The following is a 14,310-nucleotide window of genomic DNA, read 5'->3' as shown; positions in this document are numbered from 1 at the left end:
TGTTTAAATCATTATTGTTTATATATATATATATATATATATAAGAATATTGTTGGACATTTAAATCATTATTAATTTTTAATGTTGATATGGTTATGGTTAGGCTTTTGTCCAAAGTGAGTAATACATTTTAATATTTGTGGGACATCTTCCTCTGTAAGGTTTGATGATAAATTGAGCATTCTGTCTTTTTACTCTTTAAAGCTATAGTGTGTTGCATTTGCAGCATTCTATGTAGAATCTGAAAGAAATTGAATATTGCTGAAATTTCAGTTTCCAATAACCTCCAATTACCTGGTAATGTGAATCATGTTTTTGTTAGCTTTATATTTACGTCAGTCTCATATGCATTATGTTAATCTGTATGCTAATCACACAACTATGGCCTTCACTTAACCCTTGTGTTATCCTCAAATCTTACCGACACTCTTTATCCTTGGGGTCAATTTGACCCCAGCTAAATAAACCCTCAGAAAAGGATTATAATTAATATTGCTACCCAGTTTTTTTGTGACGGGTACTTAACAAGAGTGTAATAATCACCATCAAAAGCCCTACAAAACAATCCCAGCCCCCCCACACCCCTTTATGAACCTTGGAACCCTGTCTGGCAATATTGCCCATCCAGTGTCAGCAGCCCAAAGGCTTGCTGTTGCTTCCCCTTTTGACTTATACAGTCCTGCCAAAATGACTTATATGTAATATGTACTTGTGTATGTAATAATGATAATAACAATATGTTCTCATACTATTCAAATAATAATATTCATAATGTGTCAAATATTCATGTATCCTATGTTTCATACAGCTGGGGTCAAACTGACCCCAAGGAACATCAATGTACAAAATATTTGTACAGGACATTGAAAACAAATTATTGTACAAATTTCATGCTAACTCTGTTGTACCCTTCAATTGAGGAAAAGTCATGAAACATGAAGCAAAAAAAAAAAAAAAAACCATATATTTTATGAAAAAAGCGTTGCTTGGGGTCAAATTGACCCCAAGGATAACATGAGGGTTAACCTGATTGAATACACTTTGTGTAACTGACACGTCCTATGCATATCATCTATGTGGTGGTTACTGTGGGAAATGTATTTCTTTATTCGTTGTGTTTGGGATTTGCTGTGGGATTGGCATATGCCTTTAGGAGTACTGTTGAACTAATCATGAGGGTTTTTTTCATCTAAATGAGGGGTTACTTAAAAGTACACTATGCAAGATTTTCACCTTTACGAAGCCAATTTGATGGTAATCGAACTTGTAATAGTTGAATCGCTAACCTAGCATAGCTATACAGCATAGACATAGCGAATCACTACTGAGAAAACCAGCCTTGCCACTTCAAGAACGGTGGCCTGAAAAAACTTGCGAGAATCATGAAACATTACCTTGCAGGGCTCCAGACTAACTTTTTGCACTGGTTGCACTGGTGCGCCTAACTTTTTTTCTTAGGTGCACCAGCACAAAAGTTAGGTGCACCCAAATTTTCAACCACATCGCATTTAACACCGCAGCAGGTTCACTTTTTTCGCTTAATTACTGTCCTATATAGGTTGTCTTATGACTTATGATTTACAATTCTACAAGAAAAGTAACTTAATGAAGTGTTGGTGCTTTAAGTGCTTCACTGAGCTGAAATTTAAACTTAAAACATCTCAAGATTAATTAAATAAAAATAACAGTGAGTAAATTAACAGTGCACGTCTTTTAAGGGCTTCTGCACATCTCATGGCTCAATGTCTTACATACCATCCTTCATGATCTTTATGCCTTGGCTAAACCAGCTCGCCATGCTAGCATCTTCCATAGAAATGTATTTGAGCACAATTTAAAGAGATGTTCCAAGTAGCCTGGGGGATTTTTATGTGATTTTGCAATGATGATTGCAATAATCATTTGACAGGCCCACAATGCAATTTACTTTTTAATTTTAGTATTTTTAAATTTTCAATAAGAACATCACTATGATTAAAGGAATTATCCGGAGTAAAATGCACTTTAGATCAATTTACGGATGATTGGGAGTACATACGTTGAGTTGACATCCAAATCATGTCATTCGGATGTGTTTTGAGAAAGTTCGATGTTACCGTTTTTAGTCAAAGCTCATTAGCGTGGAAGTGAGAAGGGCATATTATTTACGCGCTAAAACGCTTATTTTTATACCTCTTCTACAGTTCCAAACAACATTGCACTTACGTGGTAGTGAGTAGAGGGTCCCTAAAGCCAAACCGAAGTATCCCGAGGTCTTTATGTGGTCGAAAAATATGACACAGGCGACCTCCGATTTTTTTTAGCCGCACTTTTGAAAAATTAGGTTGCATATGCGACCAAATTGGTCGCACTCTGGAGCCCTGCTATAGCTCTTTAGGCTGTTGTTAATCCTTCACCTTCACAATAAAAGCATTTACATTGTGTACAGGGGGGATAAGTCACAAAAAGTTTAGCTATTTACAGCTAAATTGTTGTAAAGCTATTTACAACAGCAGTGTAAAATATAAATATATTGCAACTCTAGAGGGAGCTCTACAATTGGCAAAAATACCTAAACCTGCATAGTGTACCTTTAATATTTATCATAAGAACTATTTTTTTAAAACTCACCATCTTGTCACTTTTCTGCCACAAAGCTGATTCATCTACACAGTGTTATGAAGCAGTTAACATGTGTGTTCTCTGGCATGTACTCAATAAATTACACAACAATTATGCTCATGTGATGGTGCTATTTTTCATTGCTGTATTTTGTTTTAAATAAGCAAATATACTGGGGCCTCATTTATAAAATGTTCTTATACACACACATTTGATCTTAGAGTGTGGGTACACTCAAATCCAAGATTCCACACCAAGTTAAGATTTCTAAAAATACTTACTACTTAATAAAGTGAAAAATATATATATATATTTTAAAAAGGCATACTTTAATATATTAAAAAAAAATACTAGAGTGGATTGGTTGGAAAATCCTTAAAGACAATCAAGTATGTATTTAGTATTCCCATACTTATTGTAGTTCAATCTAATATTTACCACATGTTGGGTGTGTTCCAAACGGGAGACAGCTGCCTACTGCCTCCCTCCCTACATAGAGAGCTGTCTCACTAGACATGACTTTGGATTAAATGCATCTTTTAAAAATGAGCGTAGCACTCTAGAATCTTTGGTTAACACTACGGTATGACGTTAGCAAAGGCCTGACGTTAAACTAAATTAGATTACGTAAGCTAGCAGGCTAACGGTATAAATTAGTTTTACGGCCGGCAGATATATCAGACCAGACGCTATTAATGGTTACAACAATGGCATAATCAGATAGTAAATCGTTTATTTCTAATCTGTAATCTGCAAATCTAAGCAAAATAAGATCACACAAATGACATTTTAAACAGATTCAGCAGCCATTACCGATGTCATCCGCCATGTTTGTTTACCTTTCACAGCTGTTTCAGGCGTTGTCATAAAGGGATTATGGGTAGGAGGCAGCATGAAGTGTGCATCGATGCTGCCTTCAAAAATGACCGTTATTTGGGAATTCTAAGATATCTTAAAAGGCAGCAGAATTTGTTTTTTCGGTTTCGAACCGCACTTGCTGCCTTGCTCCCCAGTTAGATATCTTAAAAGGCAGCAACTTTACCCGTTTCGAACACACCCGTTGTATGTGTATGTTTGTGTGTGAGTATGCGCCCTCTGGTGGTGGTCAGCTGTGCTGCACTCAGGGGAAGTGGAGAGGCCTAGATGCAGGAGAGCATGAGAGTGAAGTTAACATACTTACATTGCTATTTAAAGTAAAGCATACACAGAAATCTGAGGTTGGTGACACGCTCCACGTCAGTCCCGTTGATGAAGATGGGGTTGTGTGTGCCAGCTTTAAGGGCCCTTCACATCAGGAACGACAACCATAAAGATAACCGATAAAAGCATCCACACTGACCAACGATAGGGAAGTCTCTCCACATGTTAATGATGTGATGATCATATTTGTGGAATATTTTTATTAGCACCATTTATATCATTCAGACATGTGAAATAAGACACTGCAACATGCATGACAGTTACTATCAATGCAAATCAAGTTTGATATTTGTGCTGCTGTGTCTTTCCATACAGTAGGTTGATAGTTGAGGACTTTGCATTGTTGATCCTTACTGTGGAGAACTCGAGCATCATTGTCCAGAAAATATGCTTACCACTGCTGTGTACAAAGCAAGTGAAGGGGAAGCCAGCGTTGGGTCAAACTGTCCTCCCCCCCTCTCACTTTCCCTCTCTCTCTCTCCCTCTCTCTCTCTCCTCCCTCTCTCTCTCTTTCCCTCTCCCTCTCCCTCTCTCTCTCTCTTTCCCTTCCCTCTCCCTCTCTCTCTCTCTCTCTCTCTCTGGCATCCTGGGCCTCCCACCCTTCTTGCTGCAAATGACGAGGACCAGCTCCCCTGGGCCACCTTTGTCCCCGACCCCTCGGTCCCGCTCAGTAGCCTCTCACGCCTGCTCGACCCCTCGGTCCCGCTCAGTAGCTTCTCGCGCCCGCTCGACCACGGCGACTACCTGTGGAGACTGGACGAGGGGGACGGCGTCACGACTTCTTTGACACGTTTTGTACTTTTTTCTTTCTAATTTGTACATTTGTATTTTACTTGGGTCACGTTTCAGCCCCTGCAGGCTGACCTATGGAGAGTGTGCTGAAGTGAGTAGAGCTGGTGGGCATTTGTGTGAAGGAGGGAGGGAGGGGTTCACAGTCTCAGGAAATGTCTCGAGTCTCTCCAAAGCTAGGCGTCTGTACAACTCTCTACCAGCAGGTGGCAGCAGAGGCTTTTTTTATTTAAAAGTTAGTCAAGCTTTACACTCTGTGAGATCACCAAACAAAGTGCTTGTTTTTGCGACGTGCACAGCTAATGTGATGTCACGTTTCAGCCAGGGAAGGTCTCCGGTGATCTGAAATGAAACCCCCATGTTCTGTTCTGGGAAAGCTGGCACCAGGTGTTCTAAGAGGAGGTTCTAACGGGAGGAACCCGGATCCTCTGTGGGTCCAGACCAGGCTGCAGTGACTGTATGCTGGTGGCCTTGCCAGGCTGAGCCCAGAGCTACTGGCTCTTGTATAATAATGTGTAGTCCGACCAGCGCAGGCATCCGGCAGCGTTCAGCTTTATGAAACTGGCAGCTAGATGTTAAGCTTGTTGGCATGATTTGTTTGCTACCAGCAGACATTGTAGGAGTCTCTAGTATTGAGTTACCTTTTTCTGGCATTGGCATAGAAGCCACCATAAACTTGAGGATTTTTTTTTTATTTAGAGGAAATGTTTTAAAGCTCGGAGGCCTTTATCCCATTGAGAATTGAACACTGCTCATGAGGTTGCTAAGAACCTCTCCTGACAGACATTTAAGTTTTTAACTGTTTTTGGGATTTCTTGATCTTCCTCAAATTGGAAAAGTCACTCACAAGAGTCTTATTGTTTCCGTATGTGATCAATGATGGATTGTAAAACACTGTGTCCACTGAATGTGAATGGCCAGTATGGAGTGTGGAAACTGAAACATGCGGCACTTAAGGTTTCAAGGTTTGGTCTTCAAAAAACGTAATAAAATATTACATCTCGGATGTAAATGCAGTCTTATCTTTAATTATGTAATGGGAATCAGGAAGGGGTTTCTTGCCTGCATTCACACATGATGAATTTATCTTTTTTGCAAAGTGCAAATAAAGAAAATAAACAGTGTGTGTGTGTGTGTGTATATGTGTGCATTTAAAAGTGTACTCAGTTGGTGTTATTGACGAGATCAGCTACTGTCGGAAAAGAAATCTGGTGCACACTGAGAAACTGAAAGTGTAAATATTTTAACAGTTACATATTCTATAAAAATTTAAATCAGAGTTCAAGCTGATGCCAGGTTTCCCTGTTGCCATGGTACCCACCACCCAATCCCCCACCCTACCACTTGCCCCGACCAACATCAAGAGGGGCAAACGTCTTTTCTCTCTCCTTGGGCTTCCTTCTCCAGCACCCCCCCTTCACACAGTAAGAAGTGTGTTTGTGTAGTTTGTAGAAGTGTGTTTGTTCCCTCAGGAAGTCTACCCTGTCAGCTGGGATAGTGTTTCCCCCCGGGGCCTGCGAGGTGAGTGAGGGGCCTGAGCATGACCGGAGGTCTGGCGTTGACGGAGATGCCACTCCTAACTCATCCAGACAGGTGGACAAAACCGCCCAGCCTCCTCTCCTCTCCTCTTCTCTCTTCTCCTCCCCCCTCCTCCTCTCCTCTCCTCTCCTCCTCCTCGCTTGTCCCTTTTGTTTGGTGAGGATGAACCGTGAGGAAAGGCTCACAATGGGCTATAATGGATGCCGGGGTCAAAGGTCACCGCTGGAGGGGGGGTGTCAGAGAGATTTGGGGTGAAAGGAGGCATTCAAAGGCCATCGGCTCCAATATGAACCTCCAAACTCGCTCACTCAACCACAAGGTTTTTTTCTTGAGGTCTCACTGCAGCCTGCTCCTGCATGGGCGACATGTATTCATTAATGCACGCTTGGCTCCCTCTAATGCCCTCATTCTGGTGTCGAGTTACACGCCTGGTGTTTTCACCACTCTGGGTTTTATGGACTGAAGGGCTTTTGAGTCGGAGTTCTGCATCGTTGTAGACAAGCCCAGACCTGTTGCCGGGCCAACCTCCCATCTAATTATCAAACAAACGCGGGGGGGTGGCCCTGCGTGTGTGTGTGTGTGTGTGTGTGTGTTTGTAAGTGAGTGAGTCTGTGTTTGTGTGCGAGTGTGTGTGAAAGATGAGCCGGAATGCGGGGCCCACCAAGATGGCTTTGTTTTCTTCTTTGGTTAAGAAGCATTCAAATTCATGCTGATCTCTTTAAAACCCATACAAATTGAACTGATTGCTTGCGTTGCAAATGTGCAAAACAGCTTTCTGATGGAGGAGTAACTCAGTTAGTTACTGTGCCCTTGTAATGGCAGACTGCTTGAAGTTTATAAGAGCTGTTTCAAAGTGGTGCCAGAGTATAAATCCACCCCCTCACACACACACACACACACTCCTGCCTCCCGGCCTCTGTGTTTAGAGCCGTTTGAATTAGTTAGCAGCACCTTCTTGGCCCTGTTCTTAACTTCATTCAGATGGCACATAAATGTACAGTGCATGTTTCTATAAAATTATAGGCCCTCTGTGAAGCTTCATGCCGGGTTTCCCAACAGTCACTCCCATAGTAAATAACACGTGCCAACCCAGACACATAGTTTTATGTGTCTGCTACTATAGATATCTTGGTCAGTGTGTGTATGTGTGTGTGTCCATGTGTCTCTGTGTGTGTGTGTGTGTGTGTGTGTGTGTGTGTGTGTGTGTGTGTGTGTGTGTGTGTGTGTGTGTCTGTCTGTCTGTCTGTCTGAGAGAGAGAGAGAGTGTGTACACGTGTGTGTGTGTCTGTATGTGAGAGAGAGAGAGCGTGTGTGTGTGTGTGTGTCTTGTCTGTCTGTGAGAGAGAGAGTGTGTATACGTGGAGACACCTAGGCTGGGAGCTGCTTTTTTCTGTGCCGCTAACACCCTGGTGAAAAAGACAGAGTGTGTGTGTGTGTTTGTGTGTGTGAGTGAGCAAATAACCTGGTGACTACATGGTGGACACACACACACAGACACACACACACACATCCAGCAGTCATTCCCCTGGCCTGTCACTGCGGCCTAGTCTGCAGGCCTAATGTGTTAGCAGTGACCCATGCGACCCATGCTCATGCGGCAGCAATGTTATTGGTGTGACTGTGGACACACACACACACACACACACACACACACACACACACACACACCCCTGCTCATGCGGCGTCTAATGTGTTAGCAGTGACCCCTGCTCATGCGGCAGCACTGTTATTGGTGTTACTGTGGACACCGCTGACATCACTGAGGTATGAGAGTGGCCAATGAGGTGAGAGGTGGTGCGGAGAGTGACTCACCGTTTACATGTTATTGTCCAAACAGCCCGGAGAGGCGGCAGTGAAAGCCCGCATTGTCACAGCACGTGCACGGCCTCTCGGTACAGAGCACGGCAGAGGGGTTGTCATGGCAATGGTCACAGCCTCACGGTGGCACGGTAGAGGGCAAAGTTGGTGTGCCACTCGGTAGCTCTGGTCAGCCTCACGATGGCATGGTAGAGGGCAAAGTTGGTGTGCCACTTGGTAGCGCTGCCTCACGGTGGCATGGCAGGCTCTGGTCACAGCCTCACGGTGGCATGGTAGAGGGCAAAGTTGGTGTGCCACTCGGTAGCTCTGGTGTCTGCTCCCTGTCTGGTCTCTGTCGGTAAATAAAAACAGCAGATAACCTGCTCAGGTCTTAGGCCAGCCGGCCTGGTTTTGTGACCATGGCAAACAGGTTCTAGAAGGTTCTAGAAGGTTGATTAGGCCATCTGTGGAGAAGGTTCTAAACGGTTGATTAGGCCATCTGGGGAGAATGTTCTAGAAGGTTGATTAGGCCATCTGGCGAGAAGGTTCTAAAAGGTTGATTAGGCCATCTGGGGAGAATGTTCTAGAAGGTTCTAGAAGGTTAATTAGGCCATCTGGGGAGAATGTTCTAGAAGGTTGTGTTTTACGGTAAATCAGTGGCCCTGCTGCTCTGATGTGCTGATGCTGATAAACGATCTCCCGTCTCATGTGTTTGAGTCAACAGGCAGGGAGGGACGACCTACAGTGCTCAGAACCTCTCTCTCTCTCTCTCTCTCTCTCTCTCCCTCTCTGTATTTCTATCTATCTATGCATCTTTCCCCCTCTCTTCTATCCCCCCTCTTTACTTTGATCTCTATACTCATTTTCCTCTACCCCTCTCTCTCTCCCTCTCTCCCTCTCTCCCTCTCCCTCTCCCTCTCCTCTCGCTCTCTCTCTCTCTCCCCCCCCCCTCCCCCTGTGCTGGGTAGGCTTTACTGGAAGGAGCTGCCATTGCAGAGCTGGAGCTACAACACCACAGGCTCCACCACTCCTCGCAGCCGATTGGATCATGGCTCAGACGTGCAATAATGGGGGAGGCGGGAAAGCAGGGCGAAGGAGGAAGTGTGTGTGTGTGTGTGTGAGAAAGTAAGTGAGAAGAAGAGTGACATAGAGAGAGAAAGAGTATGTGTGTGAGAGAGAAAGAGTGTGTGTGTGTGTGAGAGAGAGAAGGTGTGTGTGTGTGTGTGTGTGTGTGTGTGTGTGTGTGTGAGAGAAAGTGTGTGTGTGTGTTTGTGTGTGTGTGAGAGAGAGAGAAAGAGTGTGTGTGTGTGTGTGTGTTTGTGTGTGTGTGTGCGAGAGAGAGAGAAGGTGTGTGTGTGTGTGTGTGTGAGAGAGAAAGAGAGTGTGTGTGTGTGTGTTTGTGTGTGTGTGAGAGAGAGAGAAAGAGTTTGTGTGTGTGTGTTTGTGTGTGTGTGCGTGAGAGAGAAAGTGTGTGTGTGTGTGTGTGTGTGTGTGAGAGAGCGAAATAGAAATAGAAATAGAAATAGAAAGAGGATGTAAGAGGAGCATAACTCAGAGTGGCCAAGTGGCCAAGTCAGGTGACTCAGTGTGTTTGGGAAGAAAGAACTTCTGTGGAAGCATATCTGACCACCCCCTCTCACCCCCCTCCCCCCCCTCACTCTCTCTCTCCCTCTCCCTCTCCCCCCCTCTCCCTCTCCCTCTCCCTTTCTCTCTCTCTCCCTCTCCCTTCCTCCCTCTCTCTCCCTCTCCCTTTCTCTCTCTCCCTTCCTCTCTCTCTCCCCCCCCCTCCCTCTCTCTCTCCCTCTCCCTCTCCTTTCTCTCTCTCTCTCTCCTCTCCTTTCTCTCCCTCTCTCTCCCTCTCCCTTTCTCTCTCTCCTTCCTCTCTCTCTCTCCCTCTCTCTCTCCCTCTCCCTCTCCCTCTCTCTCTCTCTCTCTCTCTCTCTCTCTCTCTCTTCTGTACCATTCCCTTTTCTTCCTCCTTTTCCCCCTCTCCCTCATTTCTGCTCACTCTCTATTCCCACACAATCCCTCTCTCCCTCTCCCTCTCTCTCTCTCCCTCTCTCCCTCTCTCTCCCTCTCTCCCTCTACCTCTCTCTCTCCCTCTCTCTCAGCTCAGCCCAGCTCCATTCAAATGAGCTCTATTGGGGAGACAAAAGAGACGTCTCATTAAAAGCATTTGTGAGAAATGAGAAAAGAATGGATGGATGGGGTGGGATGGAGGACAGACAACAAAACAGAAAAGCAAACCCTGCTCCTGCTCCTGTATTCCAGCACTCACACACCCTCACAGTGCAGCATGCGAGCATCCCTCGATCCCCTCCCCTCCTCCTCGCACACACACACACACACGCACACACACACACACACACATGCACACACACATGCACACACACACACACACACACACGCGCACGCACACGCGCACACACACACACACACACACACACAGCCAGCCAAAGGCCCGGGCCCGTGCAGGCCAAAGAGAACGAGGACATTGTTACTGGCCACTGACCGCCTCGCATGACGTCAACAATAATGTATGGACCCAGCTCGAGCCGCACTGCCACCACAAGGACATGGGTGGCCAATGAAACCACAGCACGGCAATGAGGTCACAGAACCGGGCTTGTTCTAGTTCATTATTCAGCAAGGCACATGGGTGGCCAATGAAACCACAGCACGGCAATGAGGTCACAGAACCGGGCTTGTTCTAGTTCAATATTCAGCAAAGAGCAGCATTCTTTCTCTCGCCTCATCGACTGGTCCCAGTGAGGCCTGGCGTTGGCATGGGCACCATATTCTATCTGGCATCTTGTGTCCCAGTTCAGACTGGCATGGGCACCACTAGAGGTCTGCGCGGGACTGATTTTTCAGTCCTGCGCCCGCCCGCTCCCGCAATATTCTGTCCCGCTCCCGCATTAATGTGTCATTTTTAGTCCCGCCCACATCTGTCACATGATGTCCCGCTCCCGCCCGCTAAAGCCCGCATGCAGGAGGGATAGCCTATTCAGTTTTTTTTTCTGTCTCTCGAAAGGAGCACACACACCTGAGAAAGACTCCAGATGTCAGTTTCTTGGTTCTGAATGTAGGCTAACAACTGAAGTATGTTAGTCTGTCATGCTTTCGATTTCGAGTTTTGCCAATGAGCAGCAGGAACAAATTGAACCCACGTAACCGACAATATAGGCTATAGGCCTGCTATCCATCAGTTATGCTTAAACCCCGTTTTTTTAATGCTGCCTAACAGAACATCCAGCTGAACTATAGTTATGAACACTATCGTAACACCCCCAATTATCACCACTTTTGTTCAGAAATTCTAAAACAACGATGTTTTTTAACACTTCAAAATAACATTTGCTAAATTAACCTGACATTTTTCAGTAGCCATAGGGTGTGTAGATTTGAACAAAAATCTGGTTTGTTTGTTAACGAGAGCATTTACTGCCTGAAATATCCGATTTTGTTTACCACGCCGAGTTATAGTGCTGGCCTGATGGGTCGCCTATTTACACCGCTTTCAACGGCACATGAACGGTTAGACCGAGACTCCTCGTCGTGAAATTAAAATTCCACTGGAGCTCCAAGCGTTGTGTACACGCAGCCTTACAACACTGTCTACAGCTCTTTTGAGTCACGGTAAAATGTCATTTTTGGTACATAGCTAATTTATATACACCTATGGTGTGGGTGCTTATGTTTTTTAGGAGTCTGCTGTCTTGGTTTGTATAGAAATTGATATTAAGTGACACATACACGCAAGACGGTGGAAATACGGGACCGACGGTAATAGGGGGAGTTACGATACTTTAATTGTTTCCATATTTAATTTTACGCACATATTTAATTTGGCGGAGTGCAGTGAATCATCGGTTTGTCCCAAGACCCGCTAACGCATTCCTCTCTCATCCCGCCTCCAAGAAAAGAGCTTTCAAAAGTTGTCCCGCGCCGCCCTCTTTTGCGTCGGGACCCGCGGGAGTGCGGACCTCTAGGCACCACATTCTATCTGCCCTGTTGTGTCCCTGTTCGGACGGGTTCTGTCAGTGTGTCGGTTCCTGAAACTTACTTTTCTACTCAGCACGAGGAGGAGGCAGACATACAAGACAGACTGGCAGACAGACAGGGAGAAGAGCGACAGACAGGGAGGAGGGAGGGAGACAGGGAGAAGTGAGACAGACAGGGAGACAGACAGGGAGAAGTGAGACAGACAGGGAGACAGACAGAGAGATAGACAGGGAGAAGAGAGACAGACAGAGAGATAGACAGGGAGAAGAGAGACAGACAGGGAGACAGACAGAGAGATAGACAGGGAGAAGAGAGACAGACAGAGAGATAGACAGGGAGATAGACAGGGAGAAGTGAGACAGACAGAGAGAAGAGAGACAGACAGAGAGACAGACAGAGAGACAGACAGGGAGAAGTGAGACAGACAGGGAGAAGTGAGACAGACAGAGAGAAGAGAGACAGACAGAGAGACAGACAGAGAGACAGACAGGGAGACAGACAGGGAGAAGAGAGACAGACAGGGAGAGACAGACAGAGAGACAGACAGGGAGACAGACAGAGAGAGAGACAGAGAGACAGACAGGGAGACAGACAGGGAGAAGAGAGACAGACAGGGAGACAGACAGGGAGAAGAGAGACAGACAGAGAGACAGACAGGGAGACAGACAGGGAGAAGAGAGACAGACAGGGAGACAGACAGGGAGAAGAGAGACAGACAGGGAGAAGAGAGAGAAATGAAAGCAAGCAGAGAATGATTTCAGTTTTCCCCTGAATCCTCAATGTGTTCAGTACTACCCAGTAGAAAAACACACACATTGACTGCTTAGACCCCCCCCCCCCCAAACACACACACACACACACACACACACACACACACACACACACACACACACACACACACACACACACTTCCCCCTTTACTAGACCAAACACACTTGGTTGGGTTTAACGTTGACTGCAAATGCATTCCAAGCATTGTTGGCCAAACATTTGGTTTAATTTCATGAGGAGCACAGCACACCAATAAGAAAGGGCAGATTCTGCTATTTGGTCCTGGAGTTCAGACATGTGGATTTGTCTGAGTTGGTCATTCTCTGTGCACAAACTGTCAGTGCACCACTGGACCACCAGGAATCGCTGTGTTTCCACCTATTTCATACAGCCTATGGTTTCCACACATCACGTCTTGATGATGCCAAGACTGCACTCTGAAGGTCGTGCCATATTCAATGTTGCATCTAGTTGCCACAGAAACGGTAATGAGATGTTATGTTTGCTTTAGTGTCTGTACAATTCCGCCTCAGCTGACGCTTACCATTTGTGCCTATAATTTAGTCATTTTGAAAATCACCCAATTGTTGTTTCTCTGGTGATGTGGTTTGGAAGTATGAAAACGATCTGTTTCCAAACAAAGTAAAAGCCAATAAAAAAACAGGCCTCCAGGGGGGTATTCCAAGTACGAGGTTTAGTGACAAACCTGGGTTAGTTAACTCAGAGTAGGTGGTAAACCTCCTAATAGAAGAGCTGTATGGCTTCATTCTCCTAACAAAACAATACCATAGGGCTCTTGTTGTAGGAGGTTTACCACTTACTCTGAGTTAAGTAAGTTACCCAGGTTTATCACTAAACCACGTACTTGGAATACCCCCCAGAACATCTTCACCATGCATTCTTTTAGTTTGATTAGAAATGATGATGTTCCTTTTCATCACAAGGCCTCTGCCTCTGTTGTGCCACTTAGGGAAACGCAATGGATCAGCACTAATGCATTATGGGAATTCATCTTAATCAACAGATGCTGGTAGTACCAGAAAAAGCCCACGCTCTGTCCTCATATGACTAAACACTCCTACAGCTGCAGCCACAGATGCAGCATGATGATGCCAGTGGGTATGATTACTCATTAGAAATGTTCTCCTTTAATATGCAGCATGCACATTTCCTGTTCATTTCTGCAGAAGCTGTTGAGCAGCAAGTGGGTTTGCAAACATAAGTATTAGCAGCAAGATTCAAACAAAGACTTTGGAAATGCTTGTTGACCTTTATAACCTCTCTATTAACCTCCCACCTCTTAGACATACAGTCCCTGCAAGAAATCAGTACACGATTACATTTGTATTAAAGAGTTCACAAAACATAGTGTAGAGTTTATCTAAGTGCAGAGCCTGATCATAGCCTCTTGGAGTCCATCCTAGATCAGGTGGAAGAACTGCGCTGAAATGAGTCCCTGAAGGCGCATGGCCTTGGAGCAACACCAGCCTTGATCTGACCCTGGTCTGGTAGGACTTTATTACGCAACTCCAACATAAAGCAGAACATGTTTGTGTAGAAAAATATAGGAGGGCTGAGGGGGGAATTGGCATCACATTGGTGTAATGT

The sequence above is a fragment of the Alosa alosa genome, chromosome 1 (genome assembly GCF_017589495.1).
Source record: "Alosa alosa isolate M-15738 ecotype Scorff River chromosome 1, AALO_Geno_1.1, whole genome shotgun sequence".
Lineage (NCBI taxonomy): Eukaryota > Metazoa > Chordata > Actinopteri > Clupeiformes > Clupeidae > Alosa > Alosa alosa.
This window is presented reverse-complemented; position numbering follows the sequence as displayed.